Source organism: Sphaerodactylus townsendi, linkage group LG03 (assembly GCF_021028975.2).
Source record: "Sphaerodactylus townsendi isolate TG3544 linkage group LG03, MPM_Stown_v2.3, whole genome shotgun sequence".
Classification (NCBI taxonomy): domain Eukaryota; kingdom Metazoa; phylum Chordata; class Lepidosauria; order Squamata; family Sphaerodactylidae; genus Sphaerodactylus; species Sphaerodactylus townsendi.
Genome location: NC_059427.1, coordinates 162481128 through 162508044, shown reverse-complemented (window position 1 = coordinate 162508044; position 26917 = coordinate 162481128). Strand labels below are relative to the sequence as shown.

General features: G+C 46.2%; 1 protein-coding gene across 4 annotated transcripts in view; it reads left to right on the top strand.

Moving 5' to 3' along the window:
- SYN1 (synapsin I) overlaps window positions 1-26917 on the top strand; it is a 203880-nt gene that overhangs the window by 22019 nt on the left and 154944 nt on the right. Inside the window, exon 1 of one of the 4 annotated variants that reach the window (XM_048490233.1) lies at window positions 22757-22761. The exons of the other annotated variants lie outside the window; for them this stretch is intronic. The gene's annotated coding sequence lies outside the window, so the exon portion shown is untranslated. Of the gene's footprint in view, window positions 1-22756; window positions 22762-26917 lie in introns of those variants that run through there. 4 annotated transcript variants of the gene reach the window in all.

Genomic DNA, 26917 nt, shown 5'->3' with positions numbered 1-26917 from the left:
GCTGAGGTTTTAGTTTTTTAAAAAAACGGTTGGCTCCCTCTTCCTCCGCCCCACCCGCTTGAGCAGGGGCCAGCCTGCTGTAGGATCCAGCAAGTGCCACGCGCACCGCTCTGTACCTCTCTAACATCTCTGCCCCCTCTGCGCCCCGCCCCCCCGGGCAGCAGCCACCCAGAGCACAGGCACCAGGCCCGCCAGCCAAGTCCTCCCTGCTCACCGCGGTGTGCACACGTTGTGCTCAGTGGCCCAGACCAGCCTAGATGGGTGTGTGTGTGTGGGGGTGGGGGTGGTGGTGGTGGTGATTTTCCACCCCACATGACGAACTCTATGTGTGCATGCCCACAGAGAGGGCTCCAAGTGCCACCGTTGGCACCCGTGCCATAGGTTCGCCATCACTGTTCTAACATGTTATATTTGGCTGTACCTGAATTAAAAGAAAGTCGCTGAAGTTGTGACTTTCCCCCTTTCACATGCTTCCTGCTTGCCTGGGCAAACTATGGCAAGCAGGAAGCGTTCTATTTCCCACCCCTTCCATCCACCATTACGGTGGATTCTCCAGGCGGTTGCCATTCGAGTGGATTCTCTAGATGCCTGCCATTTTGTGTGTGTGGGATTCTTGGGTGGGGGGATTCTCAGATGTACAGTTTGCCGGGCAACATAGCATTTCCTGTGTGAACCATGCTGCATCCTTATGCTGGGATTCTGGTGATCCTGGATGGCCCCTGCATCCACCGTGCAAACATGGTTCATTTAACCTGCTTGTGTTGCCTGCGCAGAAGGGCCTATGCTTCCCAGAATGATACTGGGGCAGTGATGGTGAACCTTTTCAAGACCGAGTGCCCAAAATTGCAACCGAAAGCCCACTTATTTATCGCAAAGTGCCCACACGGCAATTTAACCTGAATATTGAGGTTTTAGTTTAGAAAAAACGGTGGGCTCCGAGGCGTGCGTTACTCGGGAGTAAGCTTGGTGGTAGTCAGTGGCTTTGCTTTGAAGCAACCGTGCAACTCTTCCAATGGGTGAATCACGACCCTAGGAGGGTTTTCTCAGAAGCAAGCCCCATTGCCAGCAACCGAGCTTACTCCCAGGTAAAGGATCATGCTTTAGTTCTTCGCATGAAAATCAGTGGGGTTTAACAGCGCTTAACAGGGTTACCTACACTGCTTCCCCAAATCTGGGTCTTAGGTTTAATGCAGAAGCAGAAGCAAGCCTTTATTGGCATAGACAACAGTACAACAATAATAAAAAACAGATTATAGGTTTAATGCTAATAATTGAGCCCAGTAGCCCAGGCCAGCCTAGATGTGGGGGGGGGGGCACTCTGCACGTGCCCACAGAGAGGGCTCTGAGTGCCACCTCTGGCACCCTTGCCATAGGTTCGCCACCACTGTACTGGGGGAACAAAGAATTGGGGAAGGGTTGCCTGGGCAAAGAAAACAATATTTGGGTGCTGTTGTCTCATCTGGAAACATGGTCCTCAGAGTCAAGGCCCCATCTCATGAGCTCATCCTGTCTGGGGTTGCCAACCTCTGGGGGGCAGGGCTGGACATCCCTCAGAATCACCACTCCAGACTACACAAGTCACTTATTTATTTAAAACATGTATTCCACTTCTCCCGAAGAAAATGGCTGCTTTGGAAGATGGACTGTGTAACACACGCAGAGGCCCAACACTACAGGAAGGAGGGCCGAGGGCACAGCTGACAGCTGCTGATAGCCCAAGCACACCCCTCTCACACACAAGCTCTTCAGGCAAATCCTGTCAGGAAAATGTACGCTGCTACACTTTTAGGGAAAGTTTATCTCTGAGAGGCTTCTGAACAGTAAAACAAACAAGAATTTATTTACAGGATTTTTCTCAGTTTTTTCCCCTCAGTTTTACGCTTTTCTTTTCTTAGGCCGAGAATACTTGGATGTTACATTCAGTTCAGAGTACTTCTACTTTAGCTGTTTCAAATAAAAGGATATTTCAGTTCCAAAATATATAGCTTCATACACTCAATAAATTCTTTCCTGGTAAACCTTCCTACCCAGATCCTGAACAAGATCCTATACCACCCACCCTTTACTCCTCAGGGTGTCACACTGGGCTGGGACAGAGCAAGCTCTGGGGATTCTCTAAACCCTCTCTTGACTCTGCCAATTATAAAAACACCCCCCCCCCCCCAGGAACTCTCTGGTCCAATATCTAGGTGTGGTCTCTTTTGAGACTATAACCAAACCCTTTGTATGATGTTTGGATTGTCCCTGTGAATAGGTTTCCCTCTGATCTTTCACCAACACCTAGCCTCTGGTGAAATACTGATCTTTTTCTCTCAGCCTTTGAGATTGCTTTGATAACTCTGGCACTCTGCCATTCTCAGTCTGTCTCTAGCTCTCACTGCCTCTTGACTCTTGACTCGATCTGTCACTCAGGCAAGCACACACCCTCGATGTGTTTTCGGCTAACTGCAGCTCAGCTGACCAATCATTGTGCTCCTGTTCTGTCTGAATGGCATCTTTTAGATTCACCATTTATTCAGGAGTCCATCACAGACTGCATAGCATTCTAGCCTATCGAGATCCTTCCCCTTCCTAAAACCCACTCTCCACCCTCAAATATGCAGGTATTTCCAATCCCAGAGTTGGCAACTCTACTGATGCCAGATATAGCATCTAGTTTGGGCCTCAAGATTCAAGTATTTGGATGAAATCATGGGTCCAAAGAGTGACACCTGGAGTGCCTGCCCGACTGCCCCAGCCTAGAGTTTTTATTTCTGTATTCCTTTACAAAATTTGCATCCTGCCTTTCAACCACCAAGGCAGTTAACAGTTTCGAAGACACAAGATAAAAATCACATTTGAAAACCATTCAAATGGCACCCCCTCCCAAACACGCATCATTAAAACAATTAAAAACAGAGTTAAAATACATAGAGTGCAGAGTTAATATACACGCAAAACATGGGTTAGGAAGGAGGGGTCATTGTGGGAATGCCAGATGAAAGGGAAAAAAATCTTCACCACTGATGGAAGAAGGCAATAGAAGGGGACAGAGGTGGCATGCTGTAATGGTTCTGAGCAGGTGGACTCTAATCTGAAGAACCGAGTTTGAGAACCAATTTGTGTGTGTGTGTGTGTGTGTGTGTGTGTGTGTGTGTGTGTGTGTGTGTGTTAAGTGCCCTCAACCAGCTACTGACTTACTGTGACCCAATGAATGAATTGCTTCCATAATACCTTATCATTGAGAGCCTTTCTCAGATCCTGCAAACTATGGCTTCCTTGACTGAGCTAGGGCTTGGTTGATTCCTGGAGATCTGGAAAGGGTCTGGAGAGGGCAGGTTTGGGAGGGGTGGTGGTGGAACTCAGCAGGGATGTAATTTCACAGACTCCATCTTCCCCTGGGGTCCATTTTCTCCGGAGGAACTTACTGTAATTCTGAGAGAAGTCAAGGCCCTACCTGGAGGCTGGCCACCTTGCCCTCATCCTCCCATAGGTGTCAAACTCAGGCCCTCCAAGTGTTCATGGACTACGATTCCCAACAGCCCATGCCAGCAAGGCCAATTGGCCATGCTAGCAGGGGCTGCTGGGAATTATAGGCCATGAACATCTGGAGGGCCTGAGTTTGACACCTATGCACTGGTCTAGACCATAGCAGATGGTGGAGAGAAACTGAGGCTAACAATAATGAAATATAAAGTTGCACATCAAAGCTGCATGGGTATGATTAATTTTTCTTTTTACTGTATTTGCAGTTAAACATGCATGACATATACATAGCGAATTCACCCAACTGTGAATATAAACAATCTTATACCAATCTTATAACTCTAAACAAGTGTGCTATGAACTTATCTAGACATCTAAATCAACATGACATATTATTACAGTATAATCCATTGTATATTTATCTGTCTACTATTCCTTTTTAGATAAGTTCTGATAATGTTCTTGAAGTACAATGTGCCTCCGTTGTGGTGTATTTCACAATTCCATTAATGCATGTTAAACTTTCCACATGAGATTCTGCCCACAATTCTGCCCTCATCCTCTAGACCAGTGGTGGCGAACCTATGGCACGGGTGCCAGAGGTGGCACTCAGAGCCCTCTTTGTGGGCATGCGCAAACAGAGTGCCCCCCCCCATCTAGGCTGGCCTGGGCTGCTGGGCTCGATTATTAGCATTAAACCTAAGACCTGGTTTTGGGGAAGCAGTGTCGGTAACCCTGTTAAGCGCTGTTAAACCCCACTGATTTTCATGCAAAGAACAAAAGTGCAATCCTTTACCTTGGAGTAAGCTCTGTTGCTGGCAATGGGGCTTGCTTCTGAGTAAACTCTCCTAGGGTCGTGATTCACCCTTTGGAAGAGATGCACGGTTGCTTCAAAGCAAAGCCACCGACTACCACCAAGCTTACTCCCGAGTAATGCACGCCTGGGAGCCAACTGTTTTTCTAAACTAAAACCTCAGTATTCGGGTTAAATTGCCGTGTTGGCACTTTGCAATAAATAAGTGGGTTTTGGGTTGCAATTCGGGCACTCGGTCTCAAAAAGGTTCACCATCACTGCTCTAGACCATGGCAGATGGTGGAGAGAAACTGAGGTTAGGAAAAGGATGCCAGAAGAAAGTTTATCCTTTGCCCCCATTCCCTATCATGCTCCTGATTTGAACTGCTATTTACAGTTTAGGGGGGTCAACAACCTGGAGGAAAAAAAATGTCTTGTTCCTTTAATAGAGTCTTTGTGGGATGTCGTGTCCTGGGTGATGTTCTTGATCTCCATGCCGTGAAAGGCTTCAGCTGCCCATTGCTACACAAGAGCCAATCTAGACGTTACGGGGGCTATGAGTCCTATGTGTGGCTTCCAACACCATTTTAGACAAGAAATTCGGCCATCTCAAAATACTTCAAGATCATAGTACGGCAGCACCCCCAACCACCTTTTTGGGCATTTGAAAAGGATCTTTTGAAAAGGTGTGTGTAAGGCGAATCAAGATCCCCTGTTCTCACTGTACCACTAGACCAGTGGTGGTGAAACTTTGGCACTCCAGATGTTGTGGACTACAATTCCCATCAGCCCCTGCCAGCATGGCCAATCGGCCATGCTAGTAGGAGCTGATGGAAATTGTAGTCCATAACATCTGGAGTGCCAAAGGTTCGCCACCACGGCACTAGACCAATTCCCTCGTGGCATTTTTAAAAGACCAAATAGGCCTCTAAAATGGCATTGGTGGCTGTGAGTGGGACCTGTGATTGCCATAACCTTAAGTTTTGCTTTAAGCCTGTAAGTCTGGTGTAATACTCTGTTTAGTGAGATCAGGGCCCTGCAGGAACTTATGCAGTTCTACAGGGTCTGTAAGACACAGCTGTTCCACGAGGCCTATGGGTGAGTTGGCTACAGTGCCATCTGCCCCCCACCCCCCGTCCGCCCTTCCTCCAACTTTGTGGTTAGTAAGTCTATTACCACCTTGCACAGGACTGAATGTGTCTTCGTCATCTTAGATAAATGTAGTTGTAATGTACTGAAATGTTTTAATAGTTTGGGTGATTTTATGTTTTATAGATATGTTGTCAGCTACCTGAAAGGGGAGCGGTGGCCTATACTATAGAATAAATTACTATTGTTATTACATTGAGAGTCCTTATCTCTATTCTACTTTGCAGCCTTGAAGTTTCTTAACGAGGTCGGCACTTATCTAGATTCCGACTAGCCTTGCTTGCTTGCTTGTTTTGTATATTTAATTGTATGTTCGTGCATATATTCTTATTGTTACTTGCAAGTAAAATTACTTCACTCCAATGGGAGTGCGTTTGCTTTTGAAGCAGTTGTTTCAGCCTGGTTGGTACATACTATCTCCTGTTCACCTTGTGGTTGTGTACCTTCCCCTTTGGCTCATTATGGTGGAACCTGATTTAAAACAGCATGTACTTGGGCCCTAGCAAGCTGCGGTTGTCGTGTTATCCCAGTTTCCAGTGCTAATGAGTAGAGGATCTTGAAAGTCTGTGTGGCTTTCATGAAGAAATAACCGCCTTGCGCGGCCTGGGACCCTCGTACCTTCGGGACCGTATTACCCCATATGTCCCAGTCCGACCTTTGCGCTCGGCAGAAGCTAATTTACTGGTGGTCCCTGGCCCCTCAATGATGCGGCTGGCCTCCACTCGGGCCAGGGCCTTTACGGCTCTGGCACCGACCTGGTGGAACACTCTTCCTCCAGCTGTCTGGGCCCAGCGGGATTTGGGTGATTTCCGCAGGGCCTGTAAGACTGAGTTGTTCCACCGGGCCTTTGGAGAGACCAGCTGCTGAGTGTGCCCCCCCCCCACTGTTCCATATGGGTCTTGTTCCATGTGAGCCCTAATATCATCGGGTTTTATCATCTCCTCTCTCTCCTCTTTTTCTGGGAGAGATTTAGTTATGGTAAGCACTGACTTTTGTGGGATGCCTAGGTTAGGAAATATTCGCTGTTTTTAATTGATATTTATGAAGTTATGTTTTAATGATTTTATGTACACTGTTCGTGTTGTTCACCGCCCAGAGCCCTCTGGGGATGGGACAGTATATTAAGTCGAAAAAATAAATAAAAATAAATAAAATAAACAGTTGCCAGTTGCAGGCTGCCATATTAGTGTACCACTGTCAGCTTCTCTGGTCTTGCCTCAACAGAGCTTGGGGTTTGAACCGGCCTGTGTTTGCAGAGGTGAAAATTCGTCTGTTGTGAATCAATCATGAATAGAATGGGGAGAAACTGTACAGCTTTTGCATTATTTATTTAGGTAGCCATACCGCATGTAGTAGATTGTGTATTCCTCCACCACAGAACAAAGCTTGCTGGATCTTCTTTGTTGTAAAATGTTCCGCCTGGGTCCTCGTGCTTACCTAGCCAGGCTCACCCTATCTGTTTGAAAGTTAAAAAAAAATACATTTTGTCATAAATGCTCTTGAATCAAAGTACTGTGTTCAGCAATGCCCAAAATGATGGTTTTGACAAAGGCAGTGCATCAAAATGAATGATAATTCTCATATTCATTTGGGACTATACTTTAATGTGGAAACATACAATGTTCTTGATCCCTGCACCTCAACTGACTGAACTAATATCTCTATGGCCCCTTCTGCCTGGGCCAATAAATACGGGTGCAGGATTCCAAAAAACCCGTTTTGGGGGGGGAACTTTGCATAGAATGATCCTGTCTCCAAAACGAGTCTGTCCTGTGTTATTTCCCCCAAACAGTTTTTTTTGAAAATCACTAAACTAGCGAGTCTTTTAAAAAATCCCGTGTTGCTATTAATCTAATAATTAATGCTAAGATTTATTAAGATAATTACCATTTAATGCTTCTTATATCACTATTCAATGCTCATAGCGGTCATGATCATCGTGCATTGTTTATTGTTTAATAATTCATGGTCAATAATATTACACATAAACTTATTCTTCTCTTTTTATTTTAGTGCAACTGTAAATGTTACAATATGGTTCCCATTTCTCTTAATTTTCTGTTCTGTTTATGCTTACGAAAATAAAATAAAAATAGGAGGCACTTTATTCAACTCCCCTTTCCTTAAAAAAAATTTTCACGGCTTATGTCTGCGTAGCTACGCCGATGGAGATGGTTGTATCATGAGACATCAGCAAGGTTGTGGGGTGTGTGTGTTCATTTGTGCATGCCTGCATAGCGGCGCATCGGTGGGGAGTAAATAAAAAACGATAAACACATCTCCGTGCGAAGGCGCGACAGCAACCTGGATTGTTTCTGTGGGCTCTAATCACTGCCTGCATGGATGCATGTGAACGTGAAAACAAGAAAACAGGTTCCTTTATCCCGACTGCAACCTGTTATACATTTGCTGTGCGGAAGGGGCCTGTGTAAAACAGAACATTGTTTTTACAAGGGGGAAACCTGCAAGGACTTTTGGCGGTCTCCTCATTTCCCCCAGTATTCCCTTTACCACACTATTTCTTCTTTCTTTCCTCCTGGCAGCTCCCTATCCCCTGCTTCCTTATTTCCTTTCAACCCACCAGCCAACCTTTCTTTTATCTGCCCCCCCCCCACTCTTCAGCTTTGTTTATTTACTTCATTTATACTCAATTTTTCTCCCCAAGGAGGAACCAAAGCAGACTACAATGTTCTCTTCTCCATTTGATCTTCACAACACTGTGAAGTAGATCAGGCTGAGAGAGAGAGAGAGAGAGAGAGAGAGAGAGAGAGAGAGAGAGAGGGATTGCGCTGAGGTTACACTTGGAATGTTTCCATGGCGGGGTAGGAATTTGAATCTGGAGTCTCCCAGATCGTAGTTTGACACTGATCGAACCACCTGACCGCACTGGTTTGCCCCTCCTATCTTCCTTCTATGAACTCCATCTCCTTCAAGACGAATTGAATCACCTAAACTGGGCTCTACAGCAGGGGTGTAATGAGGCAAACTGGAGCCCTGGGCAAAACCTGAGTTGGATGCCCCCCCCCCCCATGGGCGGCCACCCCACCACAACCAAATTTTTTTTGCACCAGGTCATTGGTGCCTGCAGGGGGTGCATTTTTAGACATATCGCCACCAAAATTTCCGCATATCATCAGGAGACTGTCCTTATGCTACCCCCCAAGTTTGGTGCAGTTTGGTTCAGTGGGGACAAAGTTATGGACCCTCAAAAAGGTAGCCCCCATCTCCTTAACTCCCATTGGAAATAATGGGAGATGGGGCACACCCTTTGAGGGTCTATAACTTTGGACTCCCTGAACCAAACTGCACCAATCCTGGGGGGTAGAATAAGGACAGTCTCCTGATGATACACTGAAATTTTGGTGCTGCCAGCCTAAAAACTGCGCCCCCTGCAGGCCAAAAATGGAAAACCACTAAAAATACCCAAAAACGAACCCTGCATTTTTGGTGCCCCCCACAAGGTGATGCCCTGGGCAGCTGCCCACCTTTCCCAATGGGCATTACGCCCCTGCTCTACAGGCTAATGGTTACTCTACTACAGACATCAGAACAGCTGAAAGACCAAGAACAAACCACAGGAATGAAGATAAACAGCCACCCAGAGGGAAGGTGTTCTTACCATACATCAAGGGAATCACTGATTGAATAGGAAAACTGATGAAGAAACATAACCCCAAACAATATTCAGACCCACCTAGAAAATTCAACAAATGCTATGTTCAGCAAAGGATAAGAGAGATCCTCTAACTTCTGCAGGATTCTAATGTGCACCTTGCAGCTGTGGACAAGTCTACATCGGGACCACCAAACATACTGTCCAGACATGAATCAAAGAACATGAAAGACATTACCATTCTGACAGCCACTACATCAGACTACACAGAGAAGCCATTGAAATCGACAAGCACATGGCCAATTTCAACAGAAAGGATGAAACTATGAAAATGAACAAAATTTGGCTACCAGTACTTAAAAACACTAGAATCAAGATAATGATTCGTGAACACCACCCAGATACAGGATGTCTCTCTGCAGGAAGCAATCAAAGGGATTAAAATGCCAGGCAACTGCTATGCAGATGCCCTCACTAATTGATTATGCAACTTCAGTGTTACTTTCATATGCTAAAATGGGCGGATTCCACTTAACACATGCAAATTACACTTGCAAATTGCACCCTTAACACTTTTAACCAATGCAAATGGTTCTTTCTCCCACCCTGGACATTCCACAGGTATATACACTCCACTTGCTTTACTACCATCAGATCCTCTGAAGATGCCAGCCACAGATGCAGGCAAAACATCAGGAGAAAATGCTACTGGAACATGGCCATTCAGCCCAGAAACCCCACAACACTCCAGTGATTCCAGTCGTGAAAGCCTTCGACAATACATAGATATGATCAAATAAAATTATATACATTTTTAAAATGTATTGTCGAAGGCTTTCACGGCCAGAATCACTGGGATGCTGTGTGGTTTCCAGGCTGTATGGCTGTGTTCTAACAACATTCTCTCCTGATGTTTTGCCTGCATCCGTGGCTGGCATCTTCAGATCTGTGGCTGGCATCTATCAGATCCTCTGAAGATGCCAGCCACAGATGCAGGCGAAACGTCAGGAGAGAATGCTGCTAGAACACGGCCATACAGCCCGGAAACCACACAGCACCTCATTTTAAAAATCCTGCTTCGTTCAGTGTGGTTCACTCACAACTATTGGCTAAGAGCTATACCATTAGAAAGAAAAGTTGATTAATTAAGCCTGGGAGCATGGAAATTAATTGGAGCTGACAATGCTGTTAAGGCATACATTTTTTTCCCCAGAGATGTTGCTAAATAAGGAAAGATGGGGGAAAAATTAAATACAGCCTTTCCTTTGAAAAGGAAACAAGCAATAAGAATGGAAGCTTTTGTTTATTAAATTACTGTGTACTTCCTGCAGCATCTCCAAAAGGTACTAAATACTGAAGCATTGCTCAAAGGCACGTTTAGACGAAAAACAAGAGTAATTAAGTGAGTAAGCATCTAAAGGGTAAATGATGAATCAGCTGAAGAGTCTTTAAATCAGTTCACTGGAAAGTTGAAAGAAGTGGAGAGGTGGCCGTGGCCAGAAAGAGGTGGGCTAAAAAGGAGGGCAGGTGGGCTAAAAAGGAGGGCCATGAGATAATGGAAATAAATGATGACCTGGAGAAACATTAAAAGCTCAGTTAACAAATGTCGTGAACAGAAGACTGAATCAAGAATTCCAAGAGAATGATATACTTTTCTTGTTATTCTTAAAAATATTATTATTATTATTATTATTATTATTATTATTATTATTATTATTATTATTATTATTATTATTATTATTATTATTATTATTATTTATTTATTTATTTATTTATTTATTTATTTATTTATTTAATTTGTATACCGCCCGATCCCCGAAGGGCTCCGGGCGGTGAACAACATTCACTACAACATCAACAGGAGCGGTCGTACAAATATAAACACATAGGCTCTCCTTGCCCCCACACAAGTTTAAAGTCGGGGATAAGACCAACAAGGAGGAAAGCTTGACAAGACTTAAACGTGTGAAGAATATTAGGGGTTTTAAAAAATTAATTAAGAGGGGAACATTTGTAGGAATAATCAGAATAAGTGAAAAGATGAAAATGTGATACTGTTAAGAATTGTGGCTAGAAACCGATGACTGCAACCAGCTACTGAGGTCTGTTTTGTAATAATATAGTTGAATATTAGAATTTGCTTGAGACTTGATAGAATATAATTATATAAATATGCTACTCACTAGTGTTTAGCACTGTATGTTAGAAAAAGATCCATTTTCTATTTTACCGTTCTATTTTATTTTTTTATTATTTCTCTTTTCTTTCTGTTATTGAACAGCAACACAGTATAAAAAAACTTTTGCAATTCATGGTTAAAGGGAAGGTCTTTGGTCTGGAAAGGGCGAAGTGTTTTTCCCCCAGAGATTCATAGAAATGAGGCGCCCACTTTTTTAAAATGTCAGGCATTTTCTCCTTACCAAGGAATGCATTCTTACGGAAGTGGATTATTTTTGGAGGTGTGTACAGCTTCGTAGAGGATAGAGCCCAGAGGATATAGCCATGGTTTTGCGTGAGGGGTCCTCGCATTATCAAGAAGAGAGGATCAACATTTTTGTTCTTCCCCGACAGAGACATTTTGCTCTTCCCCGACTTTAAACTTGTGTGGGGGCAAGGAGAGACTTACTAGGCCAGTGATGGCGAACCTGTGGCACGGGTGCCAGAGGTGCCACTCAGAGCCCTCTCTGTGGGCACGCACACACAGAGTTCGTCATGTGGGGAGGCGGAAAATCACCCACCCACCCACATCTAGGTTGGCCTGGGCCACTGAGCATGACATGTGTGCACGCACCGCGGTGATCAGGAAGGACTCGGCTGGCGAGCCTGGTGCATGTGCTCCAGGTGGCTGCTGCCGAAGTAGAGGGAGGCAGAGATGCTAGGAGAGGCAACAGAGGCGGTGCGTGGGGGACTTGTTGGAGACCTAGGGAGCAAGGCTGGCCCCCTCCCTGCTCGAAGCGTGAGTGGGAGTGGGGTGGAGTTTTTTTCTAAACTGAAACCTTAGCATTCAGGTTAAATTGCCAGGTTGGCACTTTGCAATAAATAAATGGGGTTTGGGTTGCAATTTGGGCACTCAGTCTCAAAAAGGTTTGCCATCACTGTACTAGGCAAACATTTCTTAGCACGGAGCTGCAGAAATGGTGGGAATGTATTGCTTCATGGATTTCTGTACGCCACACAGCTATTAAAGGCATATAGGCCTTATTTGGGAAGGGGGAAAAGTAACTGATGTGGTGTTAGGAAATTAATGCATTTAAGGGGTTGCCAACTTCCAGGTGGGGACTGGAGATCTTCCCAAATTACAACTGATCACCAGACTAGAGGGATTAGTCCCACAGGAATAAATAGCTGCTGTTGAGAGTGGACTCAGTGGCATTATATACTTGATGAGGTCTTTCTGTTCTCTACCCTCCACCCCAGTGGTGGGATCCAGAAATTTTAGTAACAGGTTCCCATGGTGGTGGGATTCAAACAGTGGCGCAGCGCCAGTGGGTCTGGGCGGAGCACGACGGGGGCGTGGCCAGGCATTCTGGGGGCGGGGTGTTAATAATTTCTCTGTTACTGTAAAAAACTCTTACTGTAAAAAAAAAGTTCCTGATTTCCAGCTGGTATTTTTCTGTCCATAATTTAAACTCATTATTAAACTCATTAAACTACTGCCAACAGAAACAACTACTTCTCCTCTAATTGACAGCCTGTCAAATACTTAATACTTTCAAATACTTAATTTTGTTTCTAGAAATCAAAAGAAGGAGACTTTCCTAAAACAAGGAACTTTACCATATTTCTAAAACATGTTTTTAAAACAGCCCAGCAGGGAGAATTATCCCGTTTTCTACCTTCGCTAACCAGCCACATAGGAAACAACAGGACTTTATGATTTTTGGACCTAATGGAATTTCTAATGGAAAAGCGGACCCAATTAGTAACCCCCTCTCGGCACACACCAATAATTAGTAACCCACTCTCGGGAACTGGTGAGAACCTGCTGGATCCCACCTCTATTCCACCCTCTCCTGGCTCCACCTCAAAATCTCCAGGAATTTCCTGACCTTGAGTTGGCAACCTTAGCTTGTGAAAGAGAGGGCCTCCCAGTTGACTCGCAGTCAAATCTCCTAGCTGGGAAATTTCTTCCCACTGATTCTACAGATTCCTCAAGATGATGCTCTCTACTGCTTGCTGCTCTTGATACCTGCAGAGCTTCCATAACATGTGTGTGGCTGTCCTAAGGCGAGGCTTGTTATTGTTTTTTTTTAATATAGATTTTTATTGTATAGAATATTTATACATTTGTTACATTCAATATCTTCATTTCATCTATACATTTTTTCATTTTCCCCCCTCCCTCCCTTTTCTATTGATTGTTTTATGCAAGCAGCAGGAGATTCATTCTTCTTATTCTCTTATTCCATAGTTCTCTGTTAAATCCGGCTTCTTCCATCCATGTTTCATACACTGTCCATAATTTCATAATGTCTTCCATCTTTTCTTCCCATAGTTTATTTTTTGTCAGTCTCTCAAAGATCTCTAACTGTATTTGTTCCCATATAAGTAATTCCATCCATTTTTTGACACTGTCCATTTTTTTATTATCTTTTCCAGCCCAAAAGCGCCAACACTGCATGTGCTGCTCTTAATCATTATTTTATACATTGGTTCCAAACTTCTCTATTCACTCTTTTATCATCCATTATCCCCACAATTAATAATTCATTATTTATGCTCCATTTTTTACTTTTACTTCAACTGTTCTGTACATATTTCTCAATATATATTTTCCCAAAACTTTTCTGCCACCATTTTTACATTCACTTTTTTTTCACCATTTTTTACATTCATACAGGAGTATAATATGCTCCTTTTTCTCCACAATGCCTTAACATTTTGGGCTTTAGATCCCTTTTATCATATAGGCTAGCTTGTATTGGGGTTCCTATACCATTTAAGTAAAATCTTTCTTTCTAGTTCCACATATTTTTCTTATCTTTAACTTCTTCATACTCTCCATGATTTCTTTTCTATTTTTTCGAAGCTGCCTAAGATATTTTCTTTCTCCCATTTTGATTTAAAGTTCTTACCATAAATTCTTTTTATCCTCTACCATATGCTTGTATACTGCTCCTATAATTTTCCTTTGTGATATTTCTCGTGGAGTTTTAACCATTGAGTTATTATACAATCATCTTTTATTCCTAAATTTCCTTAATTTTTTCTCCCATGCTTCCTCCTTATCGCCAGCCAATAATTTCTCTCTCCCTCCCAGTTCTATTAAGTTTTGCTTAATGGTATAATTTCTCCTTCACTAACTAAATCTGATACTTTATGTATTCCCTTTTTCTTTTAAATTCTTTATGATTTTTCCAGCCTTCTATTCCAGTCACGCTTGCACACTTGGGGATCTATCCAGAATGCCAGGCATCCATTTTACTTCTCCATTTTTCCCCATATATCCATATTCACTTTTCTTGGGCCTTAGTATTTCCTATGTTTCCATGTTTTATTTATAATCATTAGTATAAAATTCCATAATTGCCTACTCCTCTTCACATTTACTTCGTTTTTCAAACTTTAACCATTTTGGAGGTATTATCTTCATTAATAATATCTAATAAACTTCTTTATCTGGAATGCCTCAAAATATGCCTGAGTTTTCGGTATTCCCCATCCTAGAAGGCCATTTGGCATATACACTATTTTATTCATCACTCTAGCATTTTTTTTATTAAATATCCATGCTTTTATTTTTCTATCCCACTCCTCAAATTGTTTTTTGTTAATTTCCATTGGTAATGTTCTAAATAAATAAGAGATTTTGGGTAACAAACACATCTTTACTGCTTTTACTTTCCCCGTTATAGATAGGTTTTTAACTTCCCAACTTTTTATCTGATTTTGTATTTTTTCCATCTATTTTCATAATTATATTTATACATCCTATCTTTTCTAGTAGAAATTATAATTCCTAGATATTTAATTTTCTTCTTCGAGGCTTGTTATTGTTGCAATGGAGTAACGAATTAAAATAAAGAAGCTCAGAGAAGCTCAAGCCGATACAGAATAAAATTGGAGATTTTATTCAGCCAACTGCGGGCAAAGACAAGAAGTCAGGGGAACCACCCTTAAAATGGCGATGTGTTCTCACTTTTATAGTATTAATGACAAACTACATCAAAATGGCAGTAAAGAATACACCCCAAAGTGCCCACATCATCAATCAATCATACAAAAGGTGGAGATTTTCCCTGTTCCCACAGCCCTTTGGGGTTTTCCAAAATCCCCATTGGAAGATGTCAGCATTACACTCTTTGACGTTACATGAACCAAAAACCCTTGTTCTTCTTATCATTATACATGGTTTCAAAAGGATTTGCCCTATTTCTCCAGACAAGGAGCCTGAACTTTCCTCATAGGCTTTCTTTTCTCCTATTGTTCTCAGGAAGAGGGCAACTTTCTAAGGTATCTTTTGGGTACAGTAGGATCTCAAAAACAGTTTAGTTTGCACATTTTGCATAATTGTGAACAAAGGGGCATTTTTGGAGTTATTATGCTAAGCTAGCAATAGAAAAGAATAGGTTTAAGGCCTGCATGATTTCTTTGGTCAAGTCAGCTGCATTATGGTTGCCATCTCTCCATTATAAGAAAAATAATGGAGGGAAAGAGGAAATAGTTTTTTTGTTAAATCCAAAACCCTTTTATCTCTCTCTCTCTGACTTTCTTCCACTTGCTCTGACTTTCTACTTGCTCTGACTTTCTACTACTTCTGCGCCTACATTATTGGCTGCTCTTATTCAAATGGAGGAATTTTAATCCCCTGGAGGACTGTGGTAAGTGCCTGGGCCTTTTCAAAACAGCGCATGGTGTCACTCCCCTTCAGGCTCTCCCACGTGATGTGCAGAGGGAGGTATTTCATTTGGCCCAACCTCCTGGGGCAGCCATTTTGGGGTAGCACTTATCATCCCCCTCCCAGAATATCAAAAATGCACACAGGCTCATAAAACCTAAACCACAAGCTGAAGAAGAAGAGTTTGGATGTATATCCTGCTTTTCTCAACTGTAAGGAGTCTCAAAGTGGCTTACAAACTCCCTCCCTCTCCCGGCAACAGACACTTTGTGAGGTAGGTGGGGCTGAAAGAGTTCTGAGAGAACTGTGACTGGCCCAAGGTCACCCAACAGACTTCATGTGTGAGAGCAAGGAAACAAACCCAGTTTACCAGAGAAGAGTCTGCTGTTCATGTGGAGGAGCAGGGAATTGAACCCAGATCTTCACATTAGAGTCCACCTGCTCTTAAACTACTACACCCCATTGCTCAGTGGAGAGAAGACAATGCACTCAGTATATCCTCAGGGGCTATTTATTATTCCCAATGATCCGCTGAGGCATTTCAGAAGGAGCCAAGAGGATCCCTCGGCCTTGTTTTGCTCAATGCAGGACAACACAGTGTTCGTATCTTTGACAATCTGCACCCCCCTCCCCTTCTGAAGCCAGCAAAGTATAGCGCTGCTTGGTTTGGGGATGCGTGGGCTGTAAGGAAATCATGATTTGATGCGCTGTAAGGAGAGGCGGCATGTGGCAGTCCAGGAGGTGTTGATTTCTAGTCGTCTCCCTGGAATGGTGCATTATGCTTTCGCTGTGTATAAAACTGTGGAAGCGAACAACACAGACTCTTTGGAGCGGAGAGAATTGGCCATGGAACGTGGGTGGAGATTTAGATTTGCTAGTTTACTGGAGAGAAAAAAAAAATATCTCGGCCTTTTGTGGTGCATCTCAGTCTGCTGAAACCAGACGTGGGGTACTTTACAGCACGGAGAGAAACATCACCTGCCGGCATTTGCACGTTAAGCTGCCGTTGAAGGCACGGCAGCGGCAGACAACAGTAACGGATTGAAACAATGGCAAAGTGAAGAGCCTGTTCCAATATGTTACGCTGTCTGGTCTGAAATGCTTGGCGCAGGGAGGTGGAGCAGGCAGCAATGGCTTGCTGTAATGAATATTGACTGCTTGCCATGGGGAGGATACAATGGGGATCATTAGGAAAGGAATTGATAATAAAACTGCAAAGATTGTCATGCCCTCATATAAAGCAGTGGTCCGACCGCACTTGGAGTACTGTGTTCAGTTCTGGTCGCCACATCTCAAAAAGGATATTGAGGAGATGGAAAAAGTGCAGAGAAGGGCAACGAGGATGATTGAGGGACTGGAGCACCTTCCTTATGAGGAGAGGCTGCAGCGTTTGGGACTCTTTAGTTTGGAGAGGAGACGTCTGAGGGGGGATATGATTTATTTTATTTTTTTTGAGCTTATATACCGCCCCATCCCAAGGGGCTCTAGATTGAAGTCTATAAAATTATGCATGGGGTAGAAAATGTTGACAGAGAGAAATTTTTCTCTCTTTCTCACAATACTAAAACCAGGGGGCATTCATTGAAAATGCTGGGGGGAAGAATTAGGACTAATAAAAGGAAACACTTCTTCACGCAACGTGTGATTGGTGTTTGGAATATGCTGCCACAGGAGGTGGTGATGGCCACTAACCTGGAGAGCTTTAAAAGGGGCTTGGACAGATTTATGGAGGAGAAGTCGATTTATGGCTACCAATCTTGATCCTCTTTGATCTGAGATTGCAAATGCCTTAACAGTCCAGGTGCTCGGAAGCAACAGCCGCAGAAGGCCATTGCTTTCACCTCCTGCAGGTGAGCTCCCAAAGGCACCTGGTGGGCCACTGTGAGTAGCAGAGAGCTGGACTAGATGGACTCTGGTCTGATCCAGCTGGCTTGTTCTTATGTTCTTATGTTCTTAATGCAAAGGAGTCTAATGCTCATTGGTGGTTGTCTGAGAATTCCTCTTCAAAGGCAACACGTTCAGCAGAATCACACAACGCTGCTTGTCTTGGGTTGCGTGACTTCAGTCTGTAGCGGAAGCTTTCAGAAAGCTTCCCCATTTTTAAAAACAACAACTCTGAAGATAGGGAAACAGCATAACTCGAGCTAGGCCATCGGAGTGTCAAAAATTTGGAAAATGCCTAACTTGACTCTGCTGGCGTGACATTCTCCCCCCCCCCCCCAACAAAAGAGAAACAATTCTTTACAAGTACATTAAAAAAAAAATACAGTCCAATCACGTGTGGTGTGATGCATTGCATAAAGGAACATCAAATAATTAGAAAAATGACTCAGAGGCCCCTTTCGCATGCGCCAATAAACCCGGGCTGGGAATAGGGAAAAACCTGTTTTGGGGGTGGGTGGGGCTTATTTATTTATTTATTTGATTTCTAAACCGCCCTCCCCTAGACCTAGGGGCTCATGGCGGTGAACAAGAGTGATAAAGACAGCTTAAAAACATAACATAAACAACTGATTAGCAATAGTAAAACCCGGAACTGTACAGCGTCAGATGGCGTTTCACCCTCCCCCCTCCCTACCTTTATGCCCAAAGGAGGCCAGATGAAATGGCAGCGATGTTTTTAGCCAGGCTGGCCAGATGCCTGGCAGAACAGGTCCGTCTTACAGGCCCTGCGGAAACTCTGCAGGTCCCGCAGGGCCCTGATCTCCCTTGGAAGCCTGTTCCACTAGGTAGGGGCCACGGCTCCCACCCCTGAAGTGAGGCTGCCCTGCGTTCCCCCTGCCCCAGAATGGGTTATTTGAGAATCACACCATCCACGATTCTTTCGTTTTAACGTGGAGTGCAGCCACTCACAAGCGAACGGCTGCCCCGGGAAATGCTGGAGGCACGTGAATGCCTCGACGGCAATGCGGGCTGCTGTCTCCTGACTACAAGCAGTGGCGTAGGAGGTTAAGAGCTCGTGTATCTAATCTGGAGGAACCGGGTTTGATTCCCAGCTCTGCCGCCTTAGCTGTGGAGGCTTATCTGGGGAATTCAAATTAGCCTGTGCACTCCCACACGCCAGCTGGGTGACCTTGGGCTAGTCACAGCTTCTTGGAGCTTTCTCATCCGCACCTACCTCACAGGGTGTTTGTTGTGAGGGGGGAAGGGCAAGGAGATTGTAAGCCCATTTGAGTCTCCTGCAGGAGAGAAAGGGGGGGATATAAATCCAAACTCTTCTACAACCCGTTGTACTTTGCCTATGCGGAAGGGGCCAGACTCAAACTGGGAGAATAGTTGTCGTTGGGTGTCGGTGAATGCCAAATGCCGTGGCATGTCCCCTTTGACATGTGTGTCATAGGCTCACCATCTCTGAGCTAAGCTGAACGCATGCAAGAAATCCCAGGCTTCAATTCTTGACCTCTCCTGCTAAAGGACCTGCAGTAGGTGAATATGAAACATCTCTGCTCAAGACTTTGAAGCGCTGCTGCCAGTCTGAGCAGACTCGATGGACTTTAATGGACCCCGACATCTTTGTATGTTCCTGATGTTCTATTTTTTCTTTCCGCAAGGGGAGATTTTGTTTTGATGGAGGTGCTTTCAAACTTGCACCCACCTAGAGCAATGACTTCGATCGATTTTACCATTTGATTCTAGCCCAGGGGTAGGGAACCTGCGGCTCTCCAGATGTTCAGGAACTACAATTCCCATCAGCCCCTACCAGCATGGCCAATTGGCCATGCTGACAGAGGCTGATGGGAATTGTAGTTCCTGAACATCTGGAGAGCCGCAGGTTCCCTACCCCTGTTCTAGCCCCTTTTCAGGTGCTGAGTGCGAATGCAATATGGGGAGAACGCGCTACTTGTCATCCTCCTGATACCCAAGGGCATCGTTTTGTCTGAAAGTGGCAGTAGGCGTATGTTCAGATTTGGTACTTTAAGACGGAAGGGTTTTGCCGTACAAATTCTGATGCTGGCATATGCAAGCGTGGGTACCTACCATATAAAATGGTGATCGAATATATCACAAAGATCATGTGTAGCGCGTTCTCCCTGTGTGCACAGTTAAATGTAAGGCCTGTGCTTTGCCCCTTTGTCGTATTGAAGAGCTGTAGCGAGGGGGAACTGCAGTGGCGTAGTACCAATGGGGCCGGTGGGGCATGAAGCCCTGGGTGAACGCCTGTGTGGGGGCGTGGCCAAGGCGTTTTGGGGTGTGGCAGGAGTGTGGCAGGGGAGGAGGTTGCAGGCATGCCCTGGGCTCAATTCCCCCTCGCTCCACCCCTGGGGAACTGCGCCCAGTGCACGTATGTGCCCTGCCTCCCTCCATGCCCCCCTCGCCCCCACACTGGCATGCACCCGGTGCAAGACACCCCCTGGGCGCTATGCCACTCCCATAGTGAGGGTTGTCGGGTGCTTGGAAATAAGGATTTCAGGGGCAGGAGAGCCTCAGAATTAAAGGGGAGTGCCTGGAGATACCTGGTTGGGGCAGGCATCAGACTGCCAACTCTGACTGAGAAATCCCTGGAGATTTTGGGAGTGGAGCCTGGGGAAGTGGGGGGGGGGGGGTTGTGGAAGGAAGGGAGCTCCGTGGAGCATAATGCCTTAAAGTCCACCCTCCAAAATGCTGTCGTAGGGATGCCAGCCTCCAGGTGGGACCAGTGGATTCCCCAAATTACAACTGATTTCCAGACTACAATGCTCTGTTCCCCTACATCAGGGGTGTCAAACTCGCGGCCCTCCAGATGTTCATGAACTACAATTCCAATCGGTCCCACCCAACATGAGCTTTGGCTATACTGGCAAGGGCTGATGGGAATTGTAGTTCATTAGCATCTGGAGGGCTGCGAGTTTGACACCTGTGCCCTACATGGATGCTTTTGGGGGTGGATTCTATGGCAGGGTACCCCACTGAAGACACCGTCTTCCCCAGGCTCCATTCCACATCTCCAGGAGTTTCCCAACCTGGATCTGGCAACCCTATCCCCCCACACCCCAAAAGTGACCGAGGGGGGGGGCGGACCTGGCAACCCTGAACAGTCATCTGGAGATGAGTTCTAATTCTGGCAGATCTCTGGGAGAGTGGCAACTAGGAAGAAGAAGAAGAGTTTGGATTTATATCCCCCCTTTCTCTCCTGTAGGAGACTCAAAGGGGCTTCCAATCTCCTTGCCCTTCCCCCTCACAACAAACACCCTGTGAGGTAGGTGGGGCTGAGAGAGCTCCGTAGAGCTGTGACTAGCCCAAGGTCACCCAGCTGGCATGTGTGGGAGTGCACAGGCTTATCTGAATCCCCCAGATAAGCCTCCACAGCTCAGGCGGCAGAGCTGGGAATCAAACCCGGTTCCTCCAGATCACAGTGCACCTGTTCTTAACCACTACGCCACTGCAGACGTAGGCACATGCACGTGTGCGTGCGAGCGAGAGATCTTGGAAAGAGTCTCGCAGTGTTTGATGCCTCTGGAACGGAGCCAGAGGGCTGTGAGAGTGGAGATGAACTGCAGATGTTTCTTCTAAGCCTGCCTGTCTGAAAATAGCCGACCGATTCCTTCATTTAGAGACCCTTGAATGGAAGGCTGGAATCCTGAAACCGTACATCTGGCTCCCCTCGTCCTGCACAGCAAGGCAGATCCCAGTGCAGCGTTTGTGGAGGGCTGCAAGATCAAAAAGAAGGAGCACTTTATGTCCCTGGAACGTCTTCTGAGTCATCACCCTAATGCGTGCTCGGGGAGCAGCTGTGTGCTGATGTGCAGCCTCTCTCCCGGATGGGAGCTTTTGCAGCGTTCGCGCAGCTCCGCAATGTTATAATCTGCTGTGTAGGCGGTGGCAGAGTTAAAACATTTTGGAGGGGAAGGAAATCTGGCTTGTAGCAATGCGGAGGCACAGTCCAGTCAAACAGGGGAGTGTCATCCAGTGGATTTGGGTACCCGCACCAGACAGGAGAGACGGCTTGGTGCATTGCAGAGGGCTGGCAGGTTTTGCACAAACAATGGAAGCCGAGATTTGATACACTGCAACTAAACTGAGGTAACTTCAGAGGAAGTTCCTTTCACACCTTTCTCCTGAGGCTGATGACAATCCCCACCTTTTTTTTCCTGCGGCACAAACAAGGAGAGTGTTCGTTCGCATGTCAAGCAATGTTTTGCTTATCAGCAGTGTAGGATGCATCCAGCAATTAAACAGGACTGGAATAAATTCTGGTTAGGCCAGTCAAAACCGTTTCTCCTCCTGGCCAACTGCCAATAGATGAGGTAAAGTTGGCGAGGGGAAAATTCCCGGAGGTCACTGTTCTGTTTATATGAAATGTGAAATACCTGTGATGGGATCAATCGGCACATGCTCGAAGACATTGAACCTTGAAAAAACGCTCTGTTCGAAGGCAAAGGCAGTCCACCAGCGCTCTCAAGTATTTTGGATTGCAGTATGGGTTTCTGGGTGGTGGGGAAATACTGAACACCCCTTAAAGGCGCCAGAATCTTTAAAAACAAAGGAGCTACTCCAGGGCTGCCAGCTTTGGGCTGGGACATTTCTGGAGGTTATAGGGGCGGAGTCTGGAGAAGGTGGAGCTTAGAGAGAGGAGGGGCCTCAGTGGGCAACAATGTATAGGTCCACCTTTCAAAGCAGCCATTTTGTCCAGAGTAAGGTGACCAGATGGTCACCTTTGTGAACCGGGACAGGCGGCCGCGCACGCAGCCGCAGGAGCGCACTGCCTTCTGGGGCGCTCCTGTTTCCTGCCCTGTGACAGGGCGGGAAGGGAGCGCCCCAGAAGGCCGTGCGCTCCTGCGGCCGCACGTGGGAGGCTGCCGCACTGCCTTGCGCCCCAGAAGGCAGTGCGGCAGCCTTCAAAAAACCGGGACACTTGAAAAAAACTGTGGGACGCGGGACAAATTGTTTGAAGGCGGGACTGTCCCGCCAAAAGCGGGACGACTGGTCAGCCTAGTCCAGAGGAACTGATAATGTCCCTTGGAACCAATTGTAATTCCAGGAGCTCTCAACCCACCTCCTGGAGAATGGCAACCCTACATACCCTGAGAAGAACAGGATTATGGGGCAGCACGTTGCAGTGTTGTAGAAGCTTGGTGTTGAATGGATAAATAGCGCAGTCTTTTTCAGGATGCTTGCTGGTTGAAAGGATAGTTGCGGTGAGGATTTACAAGCATTTGGGATGCTGTTGAACAAGGATACTTATATCGGAATTGGGGGAGGGGGGTGTTGTCTGTTATGCCAACAGCAGAACCTGTGATCCTGTGTTTCCATGCAGGAGCATTTGCTTTTGAGTAGCCCAGAACAGCAGCCTGCAAAATTGTGTTGCAATGCAGAGGTGGTGGGGCGCAAACAGTGCAACACACCTGTAACACCAGGGTAGGGATCTGCAACAGAAACGGGTCGCGCATCCTATATGCAATCCTCCCTTTCCCATGAGTAAGCCCCACTGAGCATAGACTGGTTTAGGGTGGCATTATGCAATTAACTTACATAACAGGAGCTGCTTCTCGCCGTTTCAAAGCAAAAGCAAGCCCAACCTGTGCAGGGAAAAAAAAAAAAACAGGGTCATGTTAACCGGCAGGGTAAAAATAGAATTGCTCTGCAGGGCTTTGCAAATGTCCAAGACGGCTTAGGCTGCCTGGGTTGTTTGGGGAGTTTGCAATCTGGAGGAAGGGAAATGCAGGGGAACCGAGATTGCGACGGTGCGAGGAGACGGCGCGTCCAGAGGCTGCCGACTCAGCCCTCCTTAGCAGGATCCTATGAAGTCGTGGGCCGAGGAGGCGTTTTGTAGAAGATCCCAGCAGGCAAATAACCCTGGGATCGCTGCGGCTCTCGCCCCTGGGAAGACGGGCGGCCGGCAGCTGCGGCATTATCACCAGCCGAGCTGCTGCAGAGCGAAGCGTGAAGGCACGGCTGGATATATTTAGCAAAGGCAGCCGGCTGGGTTGTAGCGCGCGCCGCTTTTGCACTGTGCCAGGACGCAAGCCATGGGGAAGATTGCAAGCCATGGGTAGAATGCACGCTAGGGTGGATTGCAAGCCATGGGTAGAATGCAAGCCATGGGCAGTTTGCAAGCCATGGATTGCAACTTGCAAGCAATGGGTTGCAGCAACCCGGGGAGAGGAGCGGCCGGTTGGAGAGCGAGGGGCCGCCACGCCGACAGGCGGTGTTGTTATGATGTGGGATCTACCGCAGCCAGAGCTCGTTTGCCGCCGGTCCGCCGGGAATCCCTTTTCCCATCCGCTGTAGCTTTTAGCTCAGCAGCCGTCGGGGATCCAGCGTGGCTCCAGAGGCAGCTGATGGGGCGTGCGTGCGAGAGAGGGAGAGAGAGAAGGGAACATCCAGGATCTTGCACTTTGCGGGACCCCCCCTCCCTCCTGAATCCTTTGCCGCAAAGCTAAAACATGCACCCCTCGCCGTAAACTAATCCAGGTTGAGAGAGAGTGTTGCGGGGGTGTTTTTGCATGCTCCTGTACAGCGGGGGTGGTTGGGTGGGTGGGTGTTGGGGTGATGAAGGAACAAAGCCAAATTGCGGGGGGGGGGGGTGTTCCGATGTTATTCTCTCTCAAATACAGTGAACTGACCACTCACCCAATTACATGTAAAACCAACATCAAACAAACAATACTGATAGGATTAAAAAAAACCATACAGGACAAATAATGTAGTGCGGGGTTGTACAAATCTGGCCCTCCAGATGTTCATGGACTACGGTTCCTATCAGCCCTTCCAGCATTGACCTTCCAGATGTTCATGGACTATGGTTTCCCTAAGCCCCTGCCAGCATTGACTCTCCAGATCTAGCAGGGGCTGATGGGAACTGTAGTCCATAAACATCTGGAGGGGCAGAGTTGCACACCCATGGCATAATGCGCATTTTAAACTTGGATTTTTTTTTTTACTGGGAGACAGAGACAACGGTTCATTTTGTTGGTCCGCCATGCCAAGAACTTGTTGGCACAATAAAAGCCCTAGTCTTGGATGATTCATTTAGTTTAATGCAAAATAGGATATTGGCGGGCTCCAGCCTGCCTAAAAGTCATTTAATTACACACTTTTTTTTGGGGGGGGGGGGTATCATTTTGTAGGGATGTGGTGTTATTGTAGAAGAAGAGAAAAAGAGTTTGCATCTATACCTCTCTTTTTCTCTACATTTAGGGAGTCTCAAAGTGACTTACAATTGGTTGTTGTGGGTTTTCTGGGCTGTGTGTCCGTGATCTGGTAAATCTTGTTCCTAACATTTTGCCTGCATCTGTGGCTGGCATCTTCAGAGGTGTATCACAGAGAGAAGTCTGTAGTGTGTAACAGACTTCTCTCTGTGATACACCTCTGAAGATGCCAGCCACAGATGCAGGCGAAACGTTAGGAACAAGATTTACCAGATCACGGACACACAGCCCGGAAAACCCACAACAACCAGTTGAATCCGACCGTGAAAGCCTTTGACAATACGCGGCTTACAATTCCTTCCCTTCAGCTCCCCACAACAGACACCTTGTGAGGTAGGTGGGGCTGAGAGAGTTCTGAGTGAATTGTAACTGGCCCAAGGTTACCCAGCAGGCTTCATGTGTAGGAACGAGGAAACAAATCCTGTTCACCTGATAAGAGTCTGCTTCTCTTAACCACCATGGTGGCTGTGAGGATGAAGACATGGTTGGTGGCATTTGTGCCAAAGGACGGTGTCAACAGCCTAGAGGGGGGAAACTGTCATCCCCATTATAAATGCTTGATAAGATATCTTTTTCTGCAGAATATTTTTGACCTCCATGCCACTTCAGAATCTGTGTGGCGTTGTAGTTGGAGTGGTGAAATAGGACCTTGGGCAATATGGATTCAAATCTCCATTCCTTCCAAGGAAGTTCAGTGGTGGGTGTCAGACTCTCAGCCTGACCTACCTCACAAGGCTGTTAATGAGGGAACGTAAAGGAGGGGCCAACAGTATTCTGGAAGCTTCTTTGAGTCTAAACTGGGGAGAATAGTGGAACAGAAATAAATAAAAGCAAAGGATGTGCCTGGAAAGTTTCACCTGTCCCTTGCCACACATTACGCTTATATTGAAGGGACAGGACATTTTTGTTTGGGGTTGTTGGCAACAGGGCTGTGCACTATTTTTGTGGGGGTTTTTGGATTCAGTTTTATTGGACCTGAATTTTTTTTGGTAAAGCTGGAAAAAAACCCCAAATATCCATACCAGTAATTTTTTTTCATGTTTTTTTCCCCCAGAAACCCAAACATTCGTTTATTTGAGGTTCTGCGGGAGGCTGTTTTCAAGGTAGACACACCAAACTTTTGCAGCATAGCTGCAGGGGCTCTTCTAGAAGGACCCCCAAGTTTGGTGAAGTTTGCTTCAGGGGGTCCAATTTGATGGCCCCCCAAAGAGGGTACCCTCATTGGAAACTGAAAACTCCAAGGGAAGATGAGGGCGCCCCCTTTGGTGGCCCACCAACTCTACCAAGAAAGAATGAACAGACACCCCCCCCCCCTCCTATAAATAAATGAAGGAAAAACAGGCCTTGCCTACCACAACACCTCATAACACAGTGGCAGCTAACCTTTTTGAGACCGAGTGCCCAAATTGCAACCCAAACCCCACTTATTTATCGCAAAGTTCCAACTCGGCAATTTAACCTGAATGCTGAGGTTTTAGTTTAGGAAAAACTGGTTGGCTCTTTCTTCCTCCACCCCACCCGCTCGAGCAGGGGCCAGCCTGCTGTAGCCTCCAGCAAACCCCGCGGACACCGCACTGTACCTCTCTAGCATCTTTGCCTCCTCTGGGTCCCCCTCTCGGGCATCAGCCACCCGGAGCACAGGCACCAGGCCCACCAGCTGAGTCTTCCCTACTCACCGCGGTGCACGCACATCGTGCTCAGTGGCCCAGGCCAGCCTAGATGTGTATGTGGGGTGTGTGTGATTTTCCGCCCCCCACATGATGAACTCTGTGCGTGTGCCAACAGAGAGGGCTCCGAGTGCCACCTCTGGCACCCGTGCCTTAGGTTCGCCATCACTGTCATAACACAACAGACAAGCAAGCACCAGAAAATGAAGGGAAGGGGGAGAGAGGAAGAATCAACTAAAACCTCTGAAATGTTTCCCCAGACCC